The 19,148-nt window shown below is 40.5% G+C and overlaps 1 pseudogene; it reads left to right on the top strand.

Moving 5' to 3' along the window:
- The first annotated feature begins 3,822 nt into the window (after positions 1-3,822).
- On the top strand, positions 3,823-4,297 carry LOC112932353 (small ribosomal subunit protein uS13-like; annotated as a pseudogene).
- The last annotated feature ends 14,851 nt before the right edge of the window (positions 4,298-19,148 follow it).

Here is a 19,148-nt window from a genome sequence, read left to right as displayed (position 1 = left end):
TCACCTCAAAGCCCACTATCTCTAAACAATAATAAATTCTCAGGGATAATAACTAATTGTCAGGGACAATTTAATTTCTTAACTTCATAAACGCCTAACACTACGTTACTTTAATAGCCTCGACAACACCATTAATCACACAGATCTCTGAAAATAATGTCTCCTGGGGTTAATGTCACATCATCTCACACCTGTTTACTAGCAGAACCCCAGAGTCTGTCTGCAATAAGAGGGTAACACAAATGTTAGGTAAGACACATCATTCCCACTTGCCTTGATCATCTGAAGATTAGATGGTCTTAACTGTGGTAAAACTCTCTTTATCCCCCAACTGGTCACTAACTAGCTTTTGTTAATGACCATTATGGTGTTCAAAGGGATTTCTTGACAGGAACCTGAAAAAAGAGGTGCACCAGATGTGTGTAAGGCAACAACTTGTTCTGCCAAGACCCCTGTAGGTAACTTTGCTCCATTCCCTCACTATGGGAACCATCAACATTACCTGGATCCTGGCAGAGCTTCAAGGTCAACATGGATATTAGAGACATCATTACTTCTTGACTGACCACTTGGAAAAATCTTATGGTCAATACTGTGGTGTGGAACCTAAATAACTTAGACCTGCATAGACCTCACCCATTACTTATGTTAGACACATATTATATATAAACTCTGTTTTTTTCAAATTTTATTTCTTTTTAAGGAAGCTCTATGCTTGAACTCACAACCCGAGATCAAGAGTTGTGTGCTCCGGGATGCCTGGGTGGCTCAGCGGTTTAGCGCCGCCTTCGGCCCAGGGCGTGATCCTGGAGTTCTGGGATCGAGTCCTGCATCGGGTTCCCTGGGAGGAGCCTGCTTCTCCCTCTGCCTGTGCCTCTGCCTCTCTCTTTGTCTCTGTTTCTCTCATGAATAAATAAATAAAATCTTAAAAAAAAAAAAAAAGAGTTGTGTGCCCCACCAACTGAACCTTAATCCTGTAAGAGCTAATGCTTACTAGCATTGTTCGGGTTACTGTTTTTTACCTGAATAACTACCCCCCCAAAAAACCCAAAGCAAAACCAGGGTCACACAAATGTTAGTGGTGCTATCATCACTTACCTAGAAATCTCCAGATCAGAAGGTCTGTGGGGATGCTTGAGGCATATCATCAATTACAGCAATACAAGCGATGTCGCTGATAAAAATCACCATGAAGTTCACCACGGTCTCTTGATAGAAGCCCGAAAACCACATTGTGACAAGTGTGTCCATGGACACATATTTCCCACCAGGATACCTGCAAATGACCTCATCTCTTCCTGGATACCTGCGGTACTCCAAGGTCTACACCGTTAAAAGCACTGTCACCTCCTAACCGCTGTCAAGTAGCATATGGTTGCGACTGTGACATGGAACTCCATAATCATTATGTAAATACCCACAAATCACTCAAAACTCACAGGGTTAAACATACATTTTCTCTGAAATAAAGAAAGGTACTAAAAAAATATACAAAAAAAAAAAAGAAAGGTACATGGTTACTAGTATTGATAAGGATACTATTGCTTCTAAACTTAAACACCTAAACAAACACACAATCGGGAAGCAAGAAAAACATGACAATGGAACATTTAGGCAGACTAATATTACTTACTTACATGTACGAAAGTTAGATGGCCTGTGCTGTAGCTTCAGCCCACTTCATCACTGACCTTGACACCAGCAATGTCCCATATTAACTACCAATAATAGGCTTATCATAATGTTCTGACATGAACCTAAAACCACATTTTGGAGAATGAATCCTTCTTCCATTACACCTGCAATTTCTCTGGGTTACCTGTGGAACTCTCAGGTGAAAGCTGAGGACATACCTTCCTGTCTTGATGGATACCTGCAAGAATTCCGTGGTCAATAGTGCTATGATAGACAACATAACAGAATACCTGGCTCCCTCTGTCACTGCAAGTGTTAAATACACGGTATCTCTAAACAAGAATACAGAAAATCACATTCGTACTAGTGCTATTAGAGACACATTAATGTAATGGAATACATGCCCAAAATAAAACATATGTAAGAGTCTCAAACATTCATCATATAGATATCTGGAAATAAAAATGTCTAATAAAAAAATGTCACATCATCTCATATCTGTATGCTAACAAAGACCTTCTTACAGGATACCTGCAAACAAACCTGGTAACGCCAACGTTAGGGACACCATCCTCACCTACCTTCGTATTGAAGATCAGATGGTCTGGATTGCCAGAGAATCACTTTATCACTTACCAGGTTAAGAGCAAGGTTCCATTAACGAATATTGTTAGGTTCACTGGGTTTTCTTGACAAGAATCTGAAGAAACACATAGGCCAAATGTGCTTAAGTACACAACTTGCTCTACCAGAACACCTGCTAATAAGCTTTTTTGCTTCCGTTATTATGGAACATATCAACTCTACTTTGATACTTACATTAATTCAGGTCAACACCTTTGTCAGAAGAGACCATCATGTGTTCATGGGACTCCTGCGAAAACAATGTGGTTACTACTGGTGTGGGAACTCCTTGACAATTAGAGATACAATCAAATGTCAACCCTCACACGGTTAAACGTAAGTTAGCTCTAAAATGTAAAAAGTGTAAAATCATGGTCACTAGAGACTTGGTAAGGGCTATCATTTCTTACCTGAATACCTACAACAAAATCATAGTAACAAGAAGTGTCAGGGACACAATCACTTACCTACATAGTAGCATCAGAAGGTCCGTGCTGTGGGTTAGGCCTACATCATCACTTACCTCGATACCTCGATATGCCCTGTTAAATATGGTAGGGGGGAGCCTACCAATCAGGAGGTCTTGACCTAAACCTGAAAAACAGTGTGGAAGATGTGTTCAGTCTACGCCTTGCTCTACCTGGTCTACTGCAGTTTTCATTGGTCAAGTGCATCACTGTGAGACTCATCAGCACCATCTGGATTCTGGCAAAAGTCCAAGACTAAACCCTGGTAAGAGACACCTTATCTTAAAGAGATACCTGTAAAGATTCCCTGCTTAACATTGTGAAGATGGACAATATGATAGATTATCTGGATACCTGCTTATCCTTTTATCAGCAGGAGTGTACAAAATACAATCTCTGAACAAGAATACAGTAAAATATTGTGCTTATTAGTATTGTTAGGGACAAATTAATCTTACTGCATACAAGCCAGAAATATGGGTAATATAAGAGTATTCAAAACATCATTAATTACATACATACCTGAAAATACAGAGGTCTAATGAGTTAACATGACATCATCTCATACCCATACAACAGCAAAGACTTCAGCATGATATTTGCAGAAAAAACATGCTAATTAACACTGTGTTTGGGACACCATTCTCACTTACCTATACATCTGAAGAACAGGTCATCTCAACTATGGTGTAATATCCACAATATCACATGCCAGGTGTTTAGCTGGGTCCCATTGATAAGCATTTCTAGGTTCACTGTAAAATGGCTAACAACCATAACCTGAAAAAAATACAATTGACAAATATGTTTAAGACAAAAGTTGCTTTGTTCTTCCACAGGAGGCCTACACACTACTTCTGGGTAGTCCTGTCTTTTTTTTTTTTTTTTTAAGATTTTATTTATTTATTAATGAGACACAGAGAGAGAGAGAGAGAGAGAGAGAGAGAGAGAGAGAGAGAGGCAGAGACACAGGCAGAGGGAGAAGCAGGCTCCCCGCGGGGAGCTCGACATGGGATTCGATCCCAGGACCCCAAGATCATGCCCTGGGCTGAAAGCAGGCACTAAACCTCCGAGCCACCCAGGCATCCCCACTGTCATGTCTCTAATGATCCCTGAGAAGCTCCAGCACATTTTCTAAGTACTCAACACCAATATCGATGGGTGGCAGAAAGCAGCCTTTGCCATAACTGCAATTAAGGGTGTGGGGTGAAGATATGCTCATGTTGGTGAGGAAAGCATGGTGTTGAGGAGAGCAGATATCAATCTCACCAGGGGGGCAGGAGAGCTCACTGAGGATGAGGTGGACTGTGTGATCACCATTACGCAGAATCCATGTCGATACAAGATCCCAGACCAGTGTTTGAACAGACAAAAAGGACAGGAAGGATGGAAAATACAGCCAGGTCCTGGCCAATGCTCTGGAAAACATACTTTGTGAAGACCTGAAGTGACTAAAGAAGATTCAGGTCCACAGAGGGCTGTGCCACTTCTGGGGACTTTGTGTCCAAGGCCAGTACACCTAGACCACAGGCTGCCATGGCTGAACTGTGGGTGTGTCCAGGAAGAAATAAATCTGTAGGCCTGGTCTGTTAATAGTTTATACACCTAAAAAAAAAAAAATAGAAAAGAAAAAGATAAAAGTTGTTTCACCTGGAAAAAAGAAAATAATATCTATAATTAACACTGATTATTTCCATCATTAGAAAACCCATCAATACTACTTGGCTTTTGGTAGAACTAGAACTTCAAGGCCAGGGATCCCTGGGTGGCTCAGCGGTTTCGCGCCTGCCTTTGGCCCAGGGCGCGATCCTGGAGTCCCGGGATCGAGTGCCGCGTCGGGCTCCCGGCATGGAGCCTGCTTCTCCCTCTGCCTATGTCTCTGCCTCTCTCTCTCTCTCTCTCTCTCTCTCTCTTTATGTCTATCATAAATAAATAAAAATAAATCTTTAAAAAAAAAAAGAACTTCAAGGCCAATACCATTGTTAGAGAAACCATTATCTCCTGAGTACCTGTAAGAAATTTCATGCTCAATACCGGTATGGAACAGTAGGATAACTTCCCTGGACACCTACATATCCCGCTGCCACCACCAGGGCTATAAACACATTATATCTAAACTTTAAATAATTACTAGCATGGTTACTAGCCTTTGTTGGGACTGTATCATTTCTTCCTTGAATACCTGTAAAAACAAAAACATAGTTACAAAACAGTTGGGAAATGCATCCACACTTATCCACATATCAGACAGTTAGATTATTTCTAGGGAGCTTGAGGCCCACATCATCACTTACCTGAATATATGCACTGCCAAAGCGAGCACGATCACTTACCTGGATAAAAGCCAAGTCCTATTATTAATCATTATGAGGTTCACCACGATTTCTTGACAGGAACTTGAAAAACACACTGTGACAGAGGGGTCTATGGAATATCCTCTCTACCAGGACATGGGAAGTAATCTTATGTGCTTCCATTATTGTAGGACCCATCAACTCTACTTGGGATCTTGCAATACTCCAAGGTCTATGCCATTGTCAGACACCATCATGTTTCCTCACTTAACTAGATAGCTGAAGATCAGATACCTGTACTGAGATAAGACCCACTTGATCCCATGCCTGATTACCAGTAAGCTCCCCCTGACCACTGCTGTCTGGTTCACTGTGATGTCATAACTGCTAGAACCTTTGGAAACACACTCAACAATTAGTTGCTGGATACAAATTGTTTATCAGCAGAAAGAACATTTGCAAATAATCATAGTATATTTGTGAATAATCTTGGTCACTTCCATCATTAGGGGAACCATAACACGACATGGATTTTGGCAGAACTTTAAGGTCGATGCCACTATTAGACACACTAACATCTCTTCTATGAGTACTCCCAGAAATCTCATGGTCAAATACTTGATGTGCAATAGTATAGATGTTACGTGGACCTGCACAGCCCTTTATCACTACTGAGGTTAAATACACATTGTATCTAAATTTAAAATATAAATAAAAAAGGGCATATACTTGCTAGCACTGATTGGGACAGTATGATTTCTTAACCGGATATCTGCATGGAAACATGGTCACAGAACAGTTAGGAACACCACCTACACTTACCTAAATATCTGAAAATCGATTTGTAGGGTGTTTAAGGCCCATATCATCACTTACCTGAATACAAGCAAAGTCTCATCAATGATCCTTTTGAAGCTTACCATGACCTCTTGATGGTAATTCAAACAACATTTTGTGAAAAATGTGTCTATGGACACTCCGTTTCTACCAGAAGGACACTGCAAATAATCCTGTTCATTGCCATCACTGCAGGACCCATCAGCTCTTAACTCTTAACCAGATAAATGCCAAAAACAAAGTGAATTTTTAAAAAGATTTTATTTATTCATGAGAGACACACAGAGAGAGAAGCAGAGACACAGGCAGAGGGAGAAGCAGGCTCCATGCAGGGAGCCTGATGTGGGACTTGATCCTGGGACTCCAGGATCACATCCTGAGCTGAAGGCAGGTGCCCAACTGTTGAGCCACCCAGGCGTCCCTGAAAACAAAGTAAATTTAAGAGACTTGAAATCATAAATTTGTAGATGTCTGAATATAGAAAGGTCTTTAGGGGTGCCTAGCTGGCTCAGTTGGTGGAGCATGTGACTCGATCTCTGAGTTATAAGCTCGAGCCCCACGTTGGGTGTAGCAATTACTTAAAAATAAAATCTCTGAGCACCCCAGGTGGCTCAGTGGTTTAGCGCCACCGTCAGCCCAAGGTGTGATCCTGGAGACCCAGGGATGGAGTCTCATGTCGAGATCCCTGCATGGAGCCTGCTTCTCCTTCTGTCTGTGACTCTGCCTCTCTCTCTGTGTGTCTCATGAATGAATAAATAAAATCTTAAAAAAAAATAAAATAAATAAAATCTTGAAAAAAAGGTCTGGGCACCTGGATGGTTCAGTCAGTTAAGCGTCTGACTCCTGATTTTAGCTCAGGTCATAATCTCAGGGCCATTGAATTGAGCTCTGAGTCAGGCTCCATGCTCAGCAGGCCATCTGCTTGAGATTTTCTCTCTCTCTGCCCCTCCCCCTCCTCCCTCACACTCACACTCTATCTAAAATAAATAAATAAATCTAAAAAGAAAAGATCTTTAATCAGTTAATATCATCTTATACCTGCATACTAGTGAAGATCTTAACCTAATACCCACAAAATTTTTTAAAAATACACATTAACACACATGTTAGGGACATCATCCTCACTTACCTAGATACTCAAGTTCAGATGGTCTTCGCTGCAGTAGGATTCATTTCAACACTTACCTGGTTACTAGCAAGGTTGTATTAAAAACCATTTTAAATTCACCCTGTTTCCTTACCAGGAACCTAAAGAAACACATACAGATGCGTTTAAGATACAATTTGTTCTACCAAGATACCTGCACCTAACCTTGTTCCCTTCCATTATGATGAAACACATCAGCTCCACATGCATCATCATGGCAATTTGAGGTCAACGGTGTTGTCAGAAAAGACTAATATTACTTGACTGGATACCTGGAAAAACCCTGTGGTTCTCACCATGGTGACAGTCCACCACAATTACCTAGATAGAATCGACTCCTCGATACTTACAGGATTAAACATAGATTCTTCCTAAAATGTGCAAAGTATAAACTCATGGTTATTAGAATAGGTTAAGGACTTTACCATTTTTTACCTGAATACCTGCAACAAAATCATGGTAGCAAGAAGTGTTAAGGACACCATCAACACTTACCTAAGTGTATGAAGATCAGGTGGTCTGTGCTTGTGGTGTAGGCCCACATCACTTACCTCATTATTTGCTAGGTGCCTCCTTCACTACCACTGACAGGCTCACAGTCACAGTCTTACCAGAAATCTGAAAAGCATGCCATGGAAAGTATTCAGTACACATTACTTGGACACCCAAGGAATTCCCTTGGTCAGTTGTATCATTTTGTAACTCATCAAGGTCAATAACTGAAAATAACTGTAGAACTTTGAGGTTAAACTCATATGAGACACCTTCCTCTCTTAGAGGGATATCTGCAAAAATTCCATGGTTACTCGCATATCTGTTACCAGTGTGGGTATAAAAAACACATTATCTCTAAACAAGAAGATAATTAACGCTCATGCTTCCTAGTATTATTCAGGACAAATCAAGTTCTTAACTGTAAAAATGTCCTCAAACCAGGTTATTAGAAGAATCTTAAGAACATTATTAATTACCTAGATGTCTGAGAATAACAAAAGTGTCTAATGAGTGTGTCATATCTTCATTAGCAAAGACCTTAATAGGATACCTGCAAAAAACATAACACATGTGTTGGAGACACCATCCTTATCTAGATACTGAAGATCAGATAGTCTACACTATGGTAAGACCCAAGTGGGTAAGTTATCACTTACCTGGTTATTAGCAGTGTTGAATAACGACCATTGCTAGATTCACTGTGATCTCTTGACTGGAACCTGAAAAACAGATGCAATGACTGTGTTTAAGAACACAACTTGTGGGCAGCCCGGGTGGCTCAGTGGTTTAGCACTGCCTTCAGCCCAGGACGTGATCCTAGAGTCCTGGGATCGAGTCCCATGTCAGGCTTCCTGCATGGAGCCTGCTTTTCCCTCTGCCTGTGTCTGCCTCTCTCTCTCTCTCTGTCTCTCTGTCTCTCATGAATAAAAAAAAAAAAAAAAAAGAACACAACTTGTGGGGTGCCTGGGTAGTCCAGTCAGTTGGACATCCAACTCATGATTTCACTCAGGTCATGATCTCAAGATTGTGGGACCAGGCCCTGCAACCGGCTCCATGCTCAGTGTAGAGTCTGCTTAAGATTCTCTCTTGCTCTGCCACTCCACCCCTACTCACTCTCTCACTCACTCTCAAAATAAATAAATCATAAAAAACAAAACAAAACAAAACAAAACCGAACACAAGTTGTTCAGAGTACCTGGGTGGTTCAGCCAGTTAAGCATTCGACTCTAGATCTCAGCTCAGGTCTTGATCTCTGAGCTCCATGGCTGCCTACCCTGCCTCAAAAAAGAACACAACTTGTTCTACCAAGACTCCTACGAATAATCTTGGTCACCTTCATTACTGGGGAAGCTTCAACACTACCTTGATCTTGACAGAACTTCAAAGTTGACACTGTTAGAAACACCATCATTTCTTTACCAAGTACCTGTGGAAATCTGGTCAGTAGTGTTTGGTATTGAATAGCAGGATAACTTGAACACCTGTTTATCCATCAGTCCCTTCTATATATAAACATACATGATATCTAAACTCTAAAATAGTAAAGGCTAATGCTTACTAGCATCAGTTGGGACAGTACCATTTCTTACCTGAGTATCTGCCAAAAAAAAAAAAAAAAAAAAAAGAAATGATAACACAAATGTTAGGGACATCATCCTCATTGACCTCAATATCTGAAGATCATCTGATCTTTAAGGGGTTTAAGGCCCCATATCAGTATTTATTGAGATACGTACAAAGTCTGTTAGTGATGATGATTAGGTTCACTATGATCCCTTGACTGGAACCTGAAAAACACATTGTGACAAATGTTAATCTACAGACACACATCGTCCATATAGACACCTGCAAATAACTATCTTCACTTCTATCATGGCAGGATCCATCAACCTAAATGGATTTCTGCAATATTCAAGGTCTAGCTATATTTAAAGACCTCATCATCTCCTGACTACACATCTATGAAATACCATGGTTACAACTGTGAGGCAGAATTCCAGGGTTATTACCTAGATAAATGCAAATTACTCAATGGTCACATGATTATACATACATTTTCTGTACAATATGACAGCAGGATAACATGGTTGTTAGCACTGGCAAAACAGTATCATTGCTTGCTTACCTGAATACCTGCTAAGAACTCACATGGTAAAACAGGTCTGGGCAATCCAACATCATTCGGCCAGATATATAAAGATTAGATGGTCTGTTGTGATCTGCATATTGTCACTTGCCTGCATACCAAAGATGTCCCCCAGTTACTGACTTATGATTCATCATGGTATCTTGACAAGAACCTGAAAAATATTTTGTGAAGTATATATTAAGATATAAAACTTTTTTTTTAAAACCAGAACATCTGCAAATATCCATGGACACTCTATAGAGCACATCAAGTCTACCTGGATACTTGGATTAATTCAAGGCTAATACCATTGTCAGATAACACCATCATTTCATAATATAAAAATTGTAAAAATCCCATGGTTACTAAGTGGGGGCAGGATACCATGACATTTACCTGGATACACATAATCCCTCAACACTCACAGAATCAGGGGTACCTGGGTGGCTCAGTCAGTTGAGTGTCTGCCTTCAGCTTAGGTCATGATCTCAGGATCCCAGGATCGAGCCCCACGTTGGGCTCTTTCCTCAGTGGAGAGCTGCTTCTCCCTCTGCCTGTTGCTCCCCCTGCTTGTGCTCTCTCTCTCTCTCTCACTGTCAGATAGATAAAATCTTTTAAAAATCACAGAATTAAACATAATTTTCCTCTTAAATATAAAATTTGAAAACTAATGGTTCCAAGAATGGTTTGGATATGTCCTTTATTAATTGAATACATGTAAGAATTATGTTAAGAAGTGTTAGAGATACCCATTACTTACCTATATATATATATGAAGATCAGATGATCTGTGCTGTGGTTTAGGCCAACATCATCACTTACCATAGTAACAGCAATATCCCCTGTTAGCTTTATCATTGATGAGCTTACTGTGAGGTCTTGACATGAATCTGAAAACACATTGCGAAAAACATGTTTGGTACATGAATCATTCTACCTTTATACCTATAAATTCCCTCGGTCATTTCAGGACCCATCACGGTTACCAGGATACTTACAGAAGTCCAAGGTTAAACCTTAGAAAAAGACATCTTCCACTTTTGGAGAGATGACTGCAAAAGTCCCATGGTCACTAAGGTGTGATCACAGTATGTATCAAAGGATACCATTTATACTGTTAGGATACCTGTAAATAACCTTGTTTACTTCTATCATTATGGGACATATTAACTCTACCTGGGTACTAGCGGTATTCCAAGGTCAACATTTTTAGGAAAGACCATCATTTCCTAATTGTACATCTGCAAACAACATAATTATCTGTATACCTTCAGTCTCTCGACACTTGGCCCATTATTTAGGGGCCCATCAATGACACTTGGATTTCGCAGAATTCCTAGGTCAAATCCTAGTAAAAGACATTGTCCTCTCATGGAGGCATATTTGCAGAAACCTCATGGTCAATGACATAATATTGAACAGTATGAAAAATTAACTGGATACTTGCATATCTATCTACCACTAGGTGAGTTAAATACATGTTATCCCTAAACACGAATTCAGTAAAATTTCATTCCTACTAGGACTGTCAGGGACAAATTCGTTTTTAACTGCATACATGCCCATAACAATTTTACCATGGAGTCTTGACAACATCATTAATTAGATTCTGGAAATAAAAACATCTTCAATGAGGGGCAGGCACCTGGGTAACTCGGTTGAGCAGCTGACTTGATTTCGGCTCAGGTTATGATCTCAGGGTTATGAGATCAAGTCCCATGTCAGGCTCCACTCTCAGTGGGGAGTCTGCTTGAAATTCTTGCTCCTTCTTCCTCTGCCCTTCCCTACTCCTCTAAAATAAATAAAATCTTTTAAAATAAGGACATCTTCAATGAGTAAATATTATATCATCCCATACCTGTACACTAGGCAAGACCTTAATGGGTTACCCACAATAAAACAAAAAAACAAAAAACATGAGGATACAAGTATTAGGGTCACAATCCTAATTTCTTGATTTCAGATTAGTAGTTGGTCTGTAAGCATTGCACAATCTATATTATCAATTACCTGGATACCCAGAAAGCTCCATTAATGAACACTTGCATGCCCCATGATCTCTACAATGGAATCAAAAAGTAAAAAACCAAACATGTGGCAAGTATGTTTAAGGATGCAACTTGTTCTATCAGGATAATGACAAATAATTTTGGTCACTTCCATCATTAGGGAACTATGGGCACTACTTGGTTCTTGGCATAACTCCAAGGTCAACAACATTCTTGTTTGCTTTTTTTTTTAAGGTTTATTTATTTATTTATTATTTATTTATTTGAGAGAAAGAGAGAGCACACAGAGGGAGAAGGAGAAGCCAGCTTTCCACTGAACAGGGGCTCAACCCCAGAACCCTGAGACCATCCCTGACCTGAGCCCAAGGCAGACACTCAACTGACTGAGCCACCTAGGTGCCCCGGTCAACAACAACATTCTTAAAAGGCACCATCATCTCTTGACTGAGCCCCTCTAAAAATCTCATCATCATTAGCAGAGTATCCTACTTGGATTTATGTAATATCTCTGTTATAACTAAGGTTAAACGCACATTATATCGAAAGTTTTAAACAATGAGGAGTAATGCTTACCAGTATTGGTTGGGACATTATATTTCCTACCTGAATACATGCAAAAAAACATAACACAAATCTTAGGGACTCTATCCTTACTTACCTAGATAACTAAAGATCTGGTCTGTAGTGTGCTTAAGGCCTATAAGGTCACTGGATACCAGCAAGATCCCTATAAACAACCTTGGTGAAGTTCACTATGTTTTCTTGAATGAAACCTGAAAAACATATTGTCACAAATATTTCTGCCTCCACATCTTTTCCCTCTTGGACACCTATAAATAATGTGTGTGGCTTCCTTCATTGCAGGATCCATCGATTCAACCTGGACACTTGTTCTAAATTCTGTCTATACCTTTGTTAGCAACAATTTCATTGTCGACTGGGCACTTGCAAAAATCCCATGGTTACGACTATATTGGGGAACACATCACAAGTGCTTGGATACAGCAATCCTTCAACACTCTGATACACATCTCTAAACAAGAATGTGGTAAAATCTCATGCTTATCATTAGGGACAAGTTGGTTTCTTATCTACATACCTGTCGAAAAATGTTGGTATAAAAGTTCTTGACCCTGTTATTAATTAAATATCTGAAAATAAGAAGGTCTCTAATGTGTACATGTCATGTCATCTCTTACCTGTATTCTAGAAAAGTTCTTCCCTGATATCTGAGAAAAAAAAAAAAAAAAGGAACAAAACATGGTAACACAAGTGTTAGAGACACCATCATTGACCTAGATTTGTGAGGATCCGATGGTTTGTAGTGTGGAAGACTCACATCATTACTTACCTGAATATAAGGAAAGTCCCCATTAAAGACCATTATTGGTTACACCATGATCTCTAAACAGGAATTTGAAAAGCACATTATGAAACATGTTAAAGGAGACTTTTTCTATATACAAATAATCTTGGTCACTTCTATCATTATAGGACATAAAAACTCTACTGACAGTACTCCAAGGTCAATACCATTGTCAGATAAAACCATTATTTCTTGACTAGACATGTATAAAAAATCCCATGGTTTGTAATGTGGTAAGGAACACTATGATAATTTCCTAGATATGGTAATGAAACAACAATTAACACCCACAGCGTTAAACATACATTTTCTCAAAAAAATAGAACGCATGATTTCTAACTTCGGTAAGGATTGTATTATTTCTAACCTCACTACTTGCAGAATAAACAGAATTACAATGGTTAGGTTAAGTCATCACTGACCTTCTCCCCCACCCCTTCATTGTTGCCAATTTTGTTTTGTGCATTTGTGTCAGATGTTTAAAGTTTAGGGGCCCTCTGGTTATATAATTTGCTTTGAGAAATGCAACGAAAACACAATTTTTTATTGTCTAAAGGTGCATTCACATCCAAATTACCTTGGGTAACTTTTGATGTTACATCTGTAGACAAAGCTAATAGTGATTTTTTTTTTTTTTTTAAACAGCATCTTGTCTGAACAGGACTTTAAAGAAATGAATATCTTGAAAAAAAATTTGAACCCTTGATTACTTTAACTGCAACATTAAAACGTTTGACTTAAATTATTTGATCATTCCAGTCAGTATACTGTTCTAAATTCTCATTGTGTAGGCTGATTTGTCGGTCAGTCCATAGGTCTTGTTCACTGAGCTTTATAATTTTTGTGCAAGTAAAGGCAAGGGACTGATCGCACTGCTGAGTAAAGAGATCACACATGAGTACCCTACTGCACTTCACCAAACAGTATGTGGGGATTTATAATTGCTTGCATTATTTCACAAAATAAATACCCCATGTCAAATACCTGATAAGCATCTAAGTTCTTTCTGCCGAATCTTGTTTAGATAGGGACAGAACAAACAGAGGGTACAGGGCGCTTGGGCTCCCAGCGCCAATAGCAGCTTCAAGTTCCGGGGTGATCATTGGAAGGGTCCTCCTCCAAGATTCCAAGGAGGCCTCAACGCACCCTGACAAGACAGGAGATAGGTGCTATTATGTTCAACCTGCATTTAAAAACCTGAGGGAGACAGTCTTGCTTCCGAGCTGGAACTTTACACCCTCGATGGCCTAGTAATCCTGTTAACGTGGGGCCCCTCCGGTTATTAAGTGTCAGAGCCTATTAGTCACCGCACTTGTGCATCCGTGTAGTCAGAACTGATGCAGTCAGAACATTTCCTCCTAAACCCACAGAAGAGATCGTTCGCCACCTAATCCAGATTGGGGAGGGTGTGTTTATTCATGTGCCTCTGTTGGGCCGCAATCCCACAAAATCAAATTTCATTTTCACAACTACCCTGATACCGGGAGCTGTTTGGGCTAAGTGCGACACCTTGCAAAGCTTTTAGCCCACGCCTTGCACACAAGTATCCAAGTAAGCAGCTGATGCTACGTGGTAGTTCTTCTAGGTAGGTCGCAGCCACACTTTAGGCAGAGCTCAAGCCTGAAGCCAGCTCCTGCCTAGTATCCCTCAGCTGCGCAAGGCTACTCTCGTCGGCCCTCCCTTCAGACCCCCATCCATGCCTCCCCTAACCCAACGTGCACGAGTCACTCATCACCACGGAAAAGGCAGTTGGGACATAAAGAAAGGCACAGGAATGTGCTAGGTACTGAGCAACTGATGTCTCCCTAGGACTCTTCAACCCTGGCTTCAAGGGCTGAAGCGTGAGCCTCACAAACCCTGAAGAACTTCCTATCCTGCACAGCCACGTCACTGGCCTTTGATTTTAAAATGGCGGCAGGGGGTGGGGCTCGATTATGCGCGAGCTGTGACGCCATGTCATGACTTCCGGCCCCACACGCAGGCGTGCCTGGTACTCCAAGGCAGCCCGCGAGGTTGCTTACACTCTTTAGTGAAGATTCAATGGTTTTTGCTCCAGTGTAACCCAACATCGTTGCGTAGCGGGATACCAGCAATGTCCCCATTCGCAACTAGTGTCATTAGGCTCATCATGATCTCATTGTGGCCATTTTCCCTAGTACTAGTCCTGTACTAACTGGACGTGTGCCTGTTCCCTTGATCGTTTCTACGTATGCTATTCATCAGTGCTACCTGGTTACTTGCAGAGCTGTGAAGCTAAGGCCTAATAAAAGACCCCTTCCTGTCTTAAAAGGTTACCTGCAAAAACCCCATGGTCAATAACACAGTGATGGGCCATATGATAAAGTACCTGGATTCCTGCTTATTGATACGTCACTGGGAGTATTAAAAAACAAAACAAAACCACATCATCTCTGAACAAGAATATGTAGCATTTCATGCTTACTAATATGGTGGGGCAAAGTAACTTCTTCCCTGCATACCTGCCAAAAAACGGGTTATTAGAGTTATGATCACCATCATTAATTACCCAGATACCTGAAATTCAGAAGGTTTCTAATGTGAAAATGTCACATCATTTCTTACCTGTATATTAGCAAAGTCTTCACTTAAAAGCCTGTAAAAACCCAAACCCAAAACAAACCCTTGTTTATAGGGTTATAATGTCATTGGAACCATCATCTCTCACCTAGATACTGGGAAATCTGAAGATCTCTAAAATATCTCTTTCCTACTGCCAGCAAAGTCCCCTATTCGCTGCCATTATTAATTTCACGGTCATCCATTTAGTGGAACCTGTAAAACCCATGGTGGCAACAATGGTTAGGAATACAGCTTTTTCAACTTACACCTTGCCACATCTCATGGGAATTACCAGCATTAGAGGATCCCTCAACTTTACCTGCATATTTGCAGAATATCAAGGCCAAAACCACCAAGACACCATCATCTGTTGACTGGTATCTATAAAAATCCCATAATCAATAGTGAGATGAAAAACACTGTGATAACATATTTGGAAACTTGCAAATCCTTGAGTCTTGACCAGGATTCAAAACATATTATCTCTGAACTAGTAAACAGTAAGGGCGAATTCTCAGTAGTATTTGTGGGAACACTGTCGTTTCTTACCAGAGTATCTGCAAAAAACAAAACATGGTAACACAAATGTTAGGGATACCATCATCATTTACCTAAATGTCTGAAGATCAGAAGGTCTGTAGTGTAAGACTCAAAATCACTTACTAGATACCAGGAAAGTCCCATTAACAACCATTGTTAGGGGCTCTGTGATATCTTCCCTGAAACCGGAGAAAACACTGTGACAGATTCATTTAAGAACCTATCTTTTGGGACACCTGGGTGGCTCAGCGATTTAGCGCCTGCCTTTGGCCCAGGACATGATCCTGGAGTCCCGGGATTGAGTCCCACATCAGGCTCCCTGCATGGAGCCTGCTTCTCCCTCTGCCCGTGTCTCTGCCTCTCTCTCTCTCTCTCTCTCTCTCTCTCTCTGTATTTGTCTCATGAATAAATAAATAAAATCTTAAAAAAAAAATAGACCACAGAACCTATCTTTTCCTACCAGGACACTGACTAATAACTTTCGTCGCTGCCATCTTTATGGACCCATTAGTGGCACCTGGACACTGGGAGAGCTTCAAGGTTAACACCGTTGTTACAGACGCCATCAACCCTTGACTGTGCACCTGTAAATATCTCCTGGTCAATACTGATGAAGAAAATTGTGCTCATTCACCCAGATGCCTGTCAATCCCTCATTCATTCCTCAGCTTAAACACTCATGATCTCTACACTAGAAAACTGGTTAAACTAGATCTCATGATTACTAGTATTTGTCGGCCCAGTATCATTTTTTTAACCTGAATACCTGCAAAAAACATGGTACTGACGCATATTGGGACACCATCGTCATGTACTAGATTTCTGAAGACCAGATGGTCTGTACTGTGTTTAAGGCCCACATCATCACTTACCTGATTCCATGATCTTCACCAGTATCTCTTGATTAGAACCTGCAAAAACACATGGTGGCAACTATAAGTAGGGGTACGGCTTCTATGCGAGCCTCAAAAAATTCCATGAACCACAAATTCTACCTGGAGTCTTTAGTTCTAAGGTCCACATTACAGTTGAAGAGATCATCATCTCTTGCATGGGAACTGAAAAAACACATGTTGGAAACCCTGCTTAGGGATACATGTTCATCCATTTGGACCCCTGCTGATTCCATCCGTCCATGCATTAGGGCAACCGCTAACCCTTCCTGGATACTTGGAGAACTCCAAGATCAACCCTGGAGTTTCACATGCCATCATGTATTCACTAGACACCTGCAAAAATCCCATGGTACTATGTAGTGAGGACTTTGATATATTGCTGGGCTGCCTGCCAATATCTTTGTCACTACTAAGTTTTAAGACAGATAATCTCTGCATTAAAAAAAAAAAACAGTAAAATCTGTTGGTTACTACTTTTGTTAGGGACATTGATTTCTTACCTGAATACCTACAAAAACACATGATGATAGTAAGAGTTTGGGACAGCATCATGACTTTTCTAGATATTTGGAAATCATGTGGTCTCTAATGTGTTTAAGGCCCATGTCATCTCTTACCTGGATATTAGCAAACATTTACTCCGTTTGGTTCACCATCATTTATTTATTGCAACCTGCAAAATCCCATGGTCTGCACCATGGTGAGTGACACCATGATACCTTATTTGAACAATTTCAAAATACCATGATGTCCATTACCTGGTTAAAGCACACATTATTTCTTGCCTTGTTATCTAGCAAATCCCATGGTTACTATCTGGTTAATTTCACCTTCACTTCTTTACTGGAACCTACAAAAAAACCACGTTGAGAACCCGTAAGTGGAGACACATCATCTCTTACCAGGACACCTGGAAATCTCACCGTCATTACCATGGTTTAAGTCACCATCATTATTTAATGGGTACTGAAGCAGAATATGCCTCTTTGGCCTAAGAATTATTTTCAGCTGATTATTTTGAGCAATTGCAGGCACAGGAAAAGCTCTGGAAGCTCAGCAGAAGTTATGTTTTTGTAAGGGAAATTTATATAAGAAAGGGGCCTGTCCCAGGAAGAGAGCTATGACCGGAGAAGTCTCTCAGGTGAAAAAGTTATCTGCATGGCAAAGCCAACTGTTTACCATACATTTCCTCTTCTCATCTTCCTGTGAATTGCCTTCCTCCCCTTGGAAGCCCCAGGCCCCTGTCCCTTTCCTTAGCTCAGGACAGAATATAAGCCTCAAACCCCTGGCTGCCTTCTTGCGTTTCATATCTTTGTGGGCTTCCTATATGTTCGCGGGTACGTAAGTATCTAAAATTGGTTTTCTCTTGTTAATCGGTCTTTTGTTACTGGGGGGTCTCAACGAAGAATCTGGCAGAGTAAAGGGAAGATTAGTTTTCCTCCCCTACAATACTTTCAAAGTCCCATATTTATTTGAGGTTTACCATCAGTTCTTGACTCAAATACTTGTAAAATACCTTGGTCACCACAGTGGTTTGTGACACATCACCTTTACTTGGTTATCTACAGGAGCCTATGGTCTCTGCTAGGTTTAGAAAAAACCTATCTTCCGTGGAGATCTACAAATTATCCAGATCAATGTCATCGTAAGGGACACTACATCTCTAACCTGGGTAACTATAAAATACATTGGTACTACGATTATTAGTTACACATCATTTTTTACTTGGATACCTTCAAATGTTATGGTCATCGCGTTTTTAGGGACAGCAACGGCTCTTACCTGGAAACTTAGAAAATTTCTCTCTCGCTCTTGTGTCTAGAAGTGCATCCGTCTCTTGACTGCATACCTGCAAAATCCCATCATCCTTTCTCTGCAATATCCTTTCTCTTTACTGGACCTCTGAAAAATCCCATGGTTGCTTCTGTGGTTAGACTTCCCATCATACCTGGAATGCCACAAAATGTCGTGTTCGCTATGTAATAAGGAATACCATCAGCTTCTACCTGCAGGCTTGAGAAACCCCAGTTTCGGTACTGTAATTAAGGCCACCATCTGTGAGCCGTATCTACAAAATACCATGGTCCCTCCCATGCTTAGATTGATCATTTCTTTCTTCTAGAACTGTAG

Source organism: Vulpes vulpes, chromosome X (assembly GCF_048418805.1).
Source record: "Vulpes vulpes isolate BD-2025 chromosome X, VulVul3, whole genome shotgun sequence".
Classification (NCBI taxonomy): domain Eukaryota; kingdom Metazoa; phylum Chordata; class Mammalia; order Carnivora; family Canidae; genus Vulpes; species Vulpes vulpes.
Note: the sequence above shows the minus strand (reverse complement) of the source record. Positions and strands in the feature narration are given on the sequence as shown.